Source organism: Danio rerio, chromosome 21 (genome assembly GCF_049306965.1).
Source record: "Danio rerio strain Tuebingen ecotype United States chromosome 21, GRCz12tu, whole genome shotgun sequence".
Lineage (NCBI taxonomy): Eukaryota > Metazoa > Chordata > Actinopteri > Cypriniformes > Danionidae > Danio > Danio rerio.
In genome coordinates, this window is record NC_133196.1 from 1,097,355 (window position 1) to 1,107,500 (window position 10,146).

The 10,146-nt window shown below is 28.4% G+C and overlaps 1 protein-coding gene across 2 annotated transcripts in view; it reads right to left on the minus strand.

Moving 5' to 3' along the window:
- Window positions 1–6,891: 6,891 nt before the first annotated feature.
- Window positions 6,892–10,146, minus strand: part of ric1 (RIC1 homolog, RAB6A GEF complex partner 1) — a 76,000-nt gene continuing 72,745 nt past the window's right edge. Inside the window, exons 28-29 of one of the 2 annotated variants that reach the window (XR_012397029.1) lie at window positions 9,077–9,205; window positions 6,892–7,105 (exon numbers count right to left, since the gene is read on the minus strand). The gene's annotated coding sequence lies outside the window, so the exon portion shown is untranslated. Of the gene's footprint in view, window positions 7,106–9,042; window positions 9,206–10,146 lie in introns of those variants that run through there. The other variant, XM_073935606.1, reaches the window with a different exon arrangement.

Consider the following 10,146-nt stretch of genomic DNA (forward strand, 5'->3'; position numbering starts at 1 on the left):
GTAATAATTAATTTGACTGATTAACTTTTAATTTAGGTTCTGACTTAAATCTATTTTTGATTATTTATTTAAATAATTAATGTGGTTTGTAATTAATAACAAATAAATGATGATATTTCAATAATTATAATAATGTTGATAATTACAAAAACACACAAAATGTAAACAAGTTCACTTAAAAAGACTTTAAATCAAATTAAAGGTAAATTAAATTAATAAGACTCTTAATAAGCAATCAGCAATCAACAACAAGTTTGTTAAACTTATTTCACTTATTTATGAACTCATTTTTCATGATCATGTCTAAATAAAACATCTGAATATAAAATAATTAAATACTTAAATAAAATATTAAAGGACCTTTTCGAGTTTTAGTTTGTTATGAAACGTTTAAGCAGCATAATTTAAATCATAAGTATAAATACATTAAAATCTATTTATTTTTAATTTAATGTAGTTGTTATATAATTTTTTTTAATATACAATTTAATCAGTTTATATAATTGTTTGTTTTTCTAATTGTTGCTCTGCATTTCAGCATTGACAAACTAACTTTTAATTAATTTCTTAAGTGGCAGAAAATAATCTGATTTAAAAAAACAAATGTAATTTACCCATTTATAAACTATCATGAATAATGAGTTCCAAATAATCAGAATAAAATGGAAAAGCTGACATACATCAGGTAAAGAAAATAATATTTAATCAAATTAATAATAATCGCTTGAATTATAGTTATAGAGCCTAAGCAGCAAGAATTAAACCATGAACATAAACTCTTCAAAAATCAATTTATCTAATCTATTTAATTTATATCTATTTTTATTTATTTTTTTATTGATGAGATCTGCGAGTGTTTAATTGTCATGAACACCAGACGGCTTTCACTCAGTATTTCACAACTGTCCATTCTCACTGTGGTCATCCTGCAGTGATGATGTCACTTCCTGTCCAGTGTTTCACTGTTCAGACTGAATGAATAATCTGCTATTAATAACCTTCATCATCATCATCATCCTCATCATATTCACAAAAATCTGAAGGAGAATGTAGAACATCTTTAAAATAATGAAGATGCAGTGCTAAATGTAAGACTCCTGTAGAGTATTTTATTAAGGGTTTAGCACTAAATCCAGCTGCTGAATCAGAAAAACGATCAGAGGAAAACACAGACTGTACTAAAGTGACTGTATTTTCATTCATCTGCTTTAAAGAGAACATTTTAAACACAGTTGACCATGACCAGCTTTTAATAAGTTAACAAAAGATGTTTTCTGATATACACATATACTAGTGTGTGTACACTTATTTCCAAATACACACACATGTATGCAAAAATATACATGCTGATATATTTTCTGTAAATACAATGGAGATGTTTCTAAACATATTTGTCAAATATTTAAAATATTAAACTATTCAAATATGTGTACACAGTATAGCATAGGGGTGTGCAAACTCAGTCCTGGAGGGCCGGTGTCCTGCAGATTTTAGCCCAAACTTGCCTCAACACACCTGCATGGATGTTTCTAGAATGCCTCGTAAGAGATTAGTTCCAACCCCAATCAGACACACCTGGTCTAGGTAAACTTTGCGAGACACTGGCCCTCCAGGACCGAGCGCTTAGACACCCCTTGTGTATATATATACATATATATATATATATATATATATATATATATATATATATATATATATATATATATATATATATATATATATTAAAATTATTTTCTTAGCAATTTGCATGAATGTTTAAGTTGGAGGAAAGTCTTTGTTTTTAAAGTTTATTACATTTAATATTAAACAAATAATCAAATATTTTATTTTTAATAATTTTGAATTCTGAAACTCTTCAATTATATCTATTCTTTATTTCCAGCAGTGTTTTTTCTTTTAATGTTTTAGACATTAAAAATAAAGATTTTCCTCTGTTTCAAATAAATGTCATCTCTTAGAAAATAAAATTATTATAAGTTAATTAATTATTGCTCTGCATTTCAGGATTGACTAACTATATTTTTAATTATTGGTCTTCAATGACTCTGTTAAATAATAAGAGTAGAAAAATAATCCAAATTTACTTATTAAATAACTATTATGAATAATGAATTCATACATAAGAACCAGAGATCAGAAAAAAAAAGAAATACGGAAATACTTCAAGTAAATAAAATAATATTTAAAAATAACAGTAGCGTAAATGTAATTTAATTAAATAAACAAGCATATATATATATATATATTAAATACTTTCAGATATTTAAAAAAATATATGTAAAAATGATCAAATTTGTATTTGCAGAACATATATTTATGTAAATATATATTTAAAATAATTGGTTAATTTATTTATTTTTTTTAAATATGGTCACGCTTTACAATTAGGTTGTATCAGTTACTTTTTTTACAAACATGAACAATGAAAATTACAATTATGTGTTTATTCATCTTTGTTAACTTCTTATTAATAAGCATGACTTTAGGTTTTGATAATGTATAAATGTTAATCTATGATTAATAAATGCTTTATCATTAACATATAATTATTATTAATGTTATTAAATGCATTAGCAAACATTCACTCATGAAACCTTATTGGAAAGTGACCAAAGACACACTTAAATGCTTATTTTTGACCATGAATAACTCTGAGATTAATTAAAATGCTTTCTTTAAAGCAGATTGATGCTTGAGCTTGTTCATTAATGCTAATATTTCACTGATATTGCAGGTAGTTTAGCACTAAATCACTTACAGTAATACAATAATAACAAATCAAAAGTAATAAACGCTTGATAAAATACTCTTACGTTTAACTCCTACATTTAAGACCGAAATCTTCTTTATGGTTAATATTTTCTGCTAAATCTGAAAGTGATGATCTGCTTTAATCCTTCAGATATTTAGTGAAAACAAGCCTGGACTTATTTTAATTTATTTTATTTTATATTTTATGTTTTCAGTCTGTTTGTGAAATGAACTGGAATTTCCTTCATAATTTTCTTATTTTTCACTTGAGTCTCATTTGTTATTTAAATGTTATTTTTACAGCATTTATTAATATTCGTACAAATGCTGGTTAATAATAAAACAAAAATGAGTACATTTATGGAGAATTTGAGCTAATAATGATCTGAAAATAGTTAAAATAATGATCTGAAAATGCTGTGAAAGTTTTGTTTATTAATGTTTTCTCTGCCAATACATTTCCCATGATTATTTAATGGTTTAATGAGCTTTTTCTGTCATTTGAAATGAAAATTAAACATTGCTTTTATTTTTTTTTCAAATTCTTATATATGATTCTTATTAAAATACCATTATTTATGTATTATTCCTAAACAACATGGTATTTTATTAATAATCAGTAATAGGAATTGTGTAATTATCATTATGTGTTCATGATGATTTAAAAAATGCATTAAAAAAGTGAAATAAATCTCATTTATAAATAATAAATCCACAATATATGACTCACAAAGGTGCATTATTATGTTATTAAATTAAGTAGCATATTTGTATTTCAGAGTCGGTGTTGAGTTTCAGTTTCAAACAAATGAAAAGTGCTGAATGTTGAATTATGTGAATGTTTGATTAATGCTGGTCATTATATTATTAACCTGCTTTCGTCTTTTAGTTGGGGTGAAAGTCATGATCTGAATGATGTTTAGTTTTTCACACTAATAACCTCTGGCTGTTTTTGTGCATGTCTGATTTGAGCAAATGAATAGCAATGATGGGAAAAATCACTGTAATCCACAGCCAAAACACATCAGTTATTAATTTGTTAGAGTATAAAATATGACTGAAAACTGTCATGATTATTACGATGTTGATTTTTTGTCTTTTGTCATTAATATGTCTTAATTTCTCAGACTGTAATTATATTTTTGAAACCTATTTGTGTATTTTTGATGTCCGTGAATCATTAATATTTGTTGGAATTTTGATTTCTGTGATTAATTATTATTTTCCTTCTGTTTTGATCCGTGCTCATTTATATGTCATTTGCTGCACTGAATTGTTCTTCCAGCATAAATCAATTTTGTATGACTAAAAGTTTTGGTTTCCTGTCACATTTATTTTTCCTCCGTTCATTCAACAACTTGAAGATATTTTATAAGTACACTATGCTAATTTGGGGTTATTTCAAAATGTATATATTTCATAGTAATGACTTTTATCATGACATCATAATGGGATGTTTTCTTGTAATGACTTTCTCACAGTGAGATATATCTCATAACATTGACCTTCTCATAATTATGAGATATTGTTTTTATTTTTATGACTCATAATAGAATTTCTCCTAATGGAATATTTTCTCATGATGACTCATAAAACTTACTCATAATGAGATGTCTTCTCATAATAATGAATCATCATAATAATAACTCATGAGTTATCTCATAATATTAACATTCTCATAATGAGATATTTCATAAAGACTACTTTTTGACTCATAATGACTATCAAAATGATATATCTCATAATAATTACATTCTCATAATGAGATATCTCATAATAATAACGTTCTTATAATGAGATATCTCATAATAACAGTTCTCATAATGAGATATCTCATAATAATAACGTTCTTATAATGAGATATCTCATAATAACAGTTCTCATAATGAGATATCTCATAATAATAACGTTCTTATAATGAGATATCTCATAATAACAGTTCTCATAATGAGATGTCTCATAATAATAACGTTCTTATAATGAGATATCTCATAATAATAACGTTCTTATAATGAGATATCTCATAATAACAGTTCTCATAATGAGAAACATCATAATAATAACGTTCTTATAATGAGATGTCATAATAACAGTTCTCATAATGAGAAACATCATAATAATAACGTTTTTCATAATGAGAAACCTCATAATAATAACGTTTTTCATAATGAGATGTCTCATAATAATAACGTTCTTATGAGATATCTCATAATAACAGTTCTCATAATGAGATATCTCATAATAATAACGTTCTTATAATGAGGTGTCTCATAATAACAGTTCTCATAATGAGAAACCTCATAATAATAACGTTCTTATAATGAGATATCTCATAATAACAGTTCTCATAATGAGATACCTCATAATAATAACGTTCTTATAATGAGATATCTCATAATAACAGTTCTCATAATGAGATGTCTCATAATAATAACAGTTCTCATAATGAGATATCTCATAATAACAGTTTTCATAATGAGATATCTCATCATAATAATGTTTTCATAATGAGATATCTCATAATAACAGTTCTCATAATGAGATATCTCATAATAATAACAGTTCTCATAATGAGATACCTCATAATAATAACGTTATAATGAGATATCTCATAATAACAGTTCTCATAATGAGATGTCTCATAATAATAACAGTTCTCATAATGAGATATCTCATAATAACAGTTTTCATAATGAGATATCTCATCATAATAATGTTTTCATAATGAGATATCTCATAATAATAACGTTCTTATAAGGAGATATCTCATAATAACAGTTTTCATAATGAGATATCTCATAATAATAATGTTCTTATAATGAGATATCTCATAATAACGTTCTTATAATGAGATGTCATAATAACAGTTCTCATAATGAGAAACCTCATAATAATAACAGTTTTCATAATGAGATATCTCAATAATAACGTTCTTATAATGAGATATCTCATAATAACAGTTCTCATAATGAGATATCTCATAATAATAACGTTCTTATAATGAGATGTCTCATAATAATAATGTTCTTAATGAGATATGAGATATCTCATTATTCATAATATAATAATGAGATATTTCATAATAATAACGTTCTTATAACGAGATATCATCAGTTCTCATAATGAGATATCTCATTATAAGAACATTATTGTTATGAGATATCTCATTATGATAAATGTTATTATGAGATGTCCCATAATAATAACATTCTTATAATGAGATATCTCATAATAACGTTCTCATAATGGGATATCACATAATAACATTTCTCATGAGATATCTCATAATAATTATAAGGTTCCCATAATGAGATGTTCTGGGACAATGAATCATAATAAAATATTTTCTTATGATAAAGGCTTTCTCATTATTTTGACAATAATGACTAATGAGATGTTCTCATGACTCATTTTTATACCTTTCTCATAATAATGTTTTCATAATGAGATCTCAGATTATCATGACTCATAATAATGACTCTCATAATGAGATATTATCTCATAATAATGACATTTTAATTACTCATGATAATGACTCATAATAATGAGATGCTTCTGCATGACTCATATTTTCTCATAATAAAGGCTTTCTCATAATAATATATTATCTTATAATGACATTTTATGACATAGTGACTCTGTAAGGAGATAATTTCTCCTAATTATGACTTAATTACTCATAATGACTTTCTCATTATAATGAGATGCTTTTGCATAATGACATTTTCTCATAAAAGCTTTCTCATAATAATATATTATCTCATGACATTAACAATAATGACTGTAACGAGATATCTCATAATAATGAATCAATTTTATGACTCATAGTAGTCTCAAAATGAGATGTTTTCTCATAATAATGACTATAAAATAACTTATGAGATATCTCAATATGAACATTCTCATAATGAGATATCTCATAATGAATCATTTTTATGACAGACTCATAATGAGATGTTTGCTCATAATAATAATAATAATAATAATAAGGCATGAAATATTATCTCATAATATTAACATTCTCACACTGAGATATCTCATTTTTCTTGACACTTTCCGACTGTCATTGTTAAATAAAATACTCCAGATATATACATTTAAATCCAGAACTCCTGTGGAAAAAACACCAGGATCAACGCATGATGTTTAAAAAATAATTTATTGTTCTTTATGTACAGTAAATATAGAAAAGGGAGTAGAAAAGTAAGCGTCCGGGAGCTCTCTGTACACTGCGTCAGGCATTCTGAGTCACCTGCTCAACACAGGGGCATTGTGGGCAATCTGCTGGACACATGGGGCATTGTGGGTATTCTGCTCTTTGGTTTGTGAATGTCATGATCTGGCCTTCACAGACCTGAAGAAAGAGTTTGCTGGTCTGAGATCAGTTTAAACCATCGGGGGGAAATAAAAGATTAAAATAAAGACGCATCTCATTAAAGCTGCTAAATACTCCGAGAACAACTACGAGAACTAATCAGAATAACAACAATAATCATAAGCATAATACAAAGGCATTCTCATAAGTGTGTGTGTTTTGGTCCGTTCTGAAGGCAGCGCTGATGATGATGATGATCATAAACACACATTAATACTGATGCAGATATTATAATAACACACATTTCATAAGCTCGCTTTGTCCAGACGCTCCAATAAATAAAGCCACAATTCAGAACAAAACACAAGAGGAAATAAACCACAGAGAGAGCAGAGCAACACCGCAAATAATACCAATGAAAATAACTCTAATCAAATACTCATGCTGTTTATCTGCTTCCAAAATGACTGAAAATGTATTAAAAATTTGTTTTCTGAAAAAAATAATAATTTAAAGAAAAAAAAACTAATTTAAAGAAAAAAACTAATTAAAATAAAAATTCTACATTTTTATTCTATTTTTAAATACAAATAAAAAAAGACTGAAAATTACTGAAAATATGAAAAAAATTCTTAAAAAACAAATAAAAAGAAATTTTAAAAAATATAAAGAAAAAAAAATACAAAATTTAAATAATTGTATATTAAATGTAAAATTATTTAAATAAATGAATTAAAAAAAAATTAATTTACAAATAAAAAGGCCAAAAAAAGAATAATTCATTGTTTATTTTATATTTAAATTGATAAGGTTTTATATATATATATATATATATATATATATATATATTCAATGGTCTCAAACTCAATTCCTGGAGGGCCGCAGCTGTATAGTTTAGTTCCAACCAGCTCCAACTGACATCTGCTTAATAGTCTCCAGAAATCTTGAGCACCTTGATTAGTAGGATCTGCTGTGTTTGATTAAAGTTGGAGTGAATCTGTGCAGAGCTGCGGCCCGCCAGGAACTGAGTTTGACACCTATGATATATATATATATGTATCATTCAGGACGAAAAAAAAGAGCACTACTAAACATCTGATCTTATTTTAATCATATATTCACTTAATTTGAACAAAACAATTTACTTAATTTTGGACAAAGAAACAAAAAAAAGTGATTTTTAAATTAAAAAAAAAAAGAAAAATCAATGTTGCCAAAAAAAAAAGATTATGCATGTGAATTTATGCTTGCAAACAGAAATGAGCATCACAAAATCTTTAATAATGAGTAATCATGACTTCACTGTAAAGCGCTTCACACTGGTTAAACTTACAAACTCAAGTTCACCAGCTGCCTTGAAAATGTGAGTCAACTCAATTTGGAGAGATTCTTTGTTTCAACTTAAGATGTTGAGTTTCACAATATATTTAACTAAAACTCAACATCTTAAGTTGAAACAAAGAATCTCTCCAAATTGAGTTGACTCACATTTTCAAGGCAGCTGGTGAACTTGAGTTTGTAAGTTTAACAAGTGTGAAGCGCTTTACAGTGTATAAAATAGATATCATCATTTTTATTACATAATAAATATAATAATTACTTATAATAATGAAAAATATTTATATGAAGAGACCAGATGCAAAAACGTGTAAGTGCCGTCTGAAATGAGCTTTATTCTCAGCCTCATCTGTTCATGTTGAGCTATTTCCCCTTGAAGGCCAGGAAATGAACGTACTCTTCACAATAACAGTGAAATTACTGAACATCCTCACTGAAGCCTGATCAAATGCTCATTTTAGAAAATGTCAGACGCAGTTACAGGTTTCTGCATCTGAACTCTTCATATACAGTGTTGCATATTTCTGATTTCAAGCCCAAACTCACTCCATTTATTTTTTATTTTTTCAGAAAACAAGACATTGAATTCAGCCATTTTGCTTCTCCAGTAAATATCTCATCTTAAAAACCTCTCGATATTTATACTGAGAAGAAAAAAAGTTTATTTTTTACCATAAAGCGATGAAAAACTGCAGATTTATGGCATTTATGTGGTGTAAATGTGTTCATCTCACATCATCTGCTGTCAGGAGTCAGACAGAACGCATAAAAACTAATAAAATCTGCCAGAGTCTCTCGCATCTGAAGAAGAAACACACGCACGCACGCACGCACACACACACACACACCTGATGAAACACTCATGAAGGAAAACTCCAAACACTAAACTGATGAAGGGAATCAAGTCAGAATAAAAGCCTCTTCCTCCTCCTCCTCCTCCTCAGTGCTTTAGTGTTAAAACATTCTGAAATCAGGATATATTGACTGTTTACTGACGTCATGTGTGTCGAGTTATCGAGAGTCTGGATTATTGGACAGCAGCTGGTTTAACACCTCAGCACACAGGGGTCAGACTCAGATCCTGGAGCGCCGCAGCACTGCACAGTTCAGCTGTAACCCTGATTAAACACACCTGATCAGACTAACAGAGTCCTGCAGCTGAGTGTGTTGGAGCAGGGCTGGAACTACACTGTGCTGAGTTTGACACCCCTGATTTAGGATGTTTAATAATAATAATAATAAATTTATTCTGAAAAAAATAAACTGAACGCAAATGAACAAAAATAAAACGCTCAATAATTTCAACAATCTGAGAAGCAGCGGAGAACTGAACTAGAGCTGGAGAGGAGGACACTTCAGTGCTTCATCATCATCACCGACTGTCAATGATCAATATCTTGATTTCAGAATATTGGAATATTTGTCTGACAGAAACACTGAGACTGCAGAGCAGAGAAACACACACACGCACACACACACACACATCTGGACACGAGATGGAGAAACACAGCAAAACACACTCACACACACACACAATACTGCAGTCTGGAGGAGCTGACACGCGCACACACACACACGCACATACACACAATACTGCAATCGGGAGGAGCTGACACACGCGCACACACACGTATGCAAGCATACACACACAATACTGCCGTCTGATGGAGCTTACACTTACTCACACACAATAATGCAGTCTGGAGGAGCTCTCACTCACACACTGACACACACACACACAC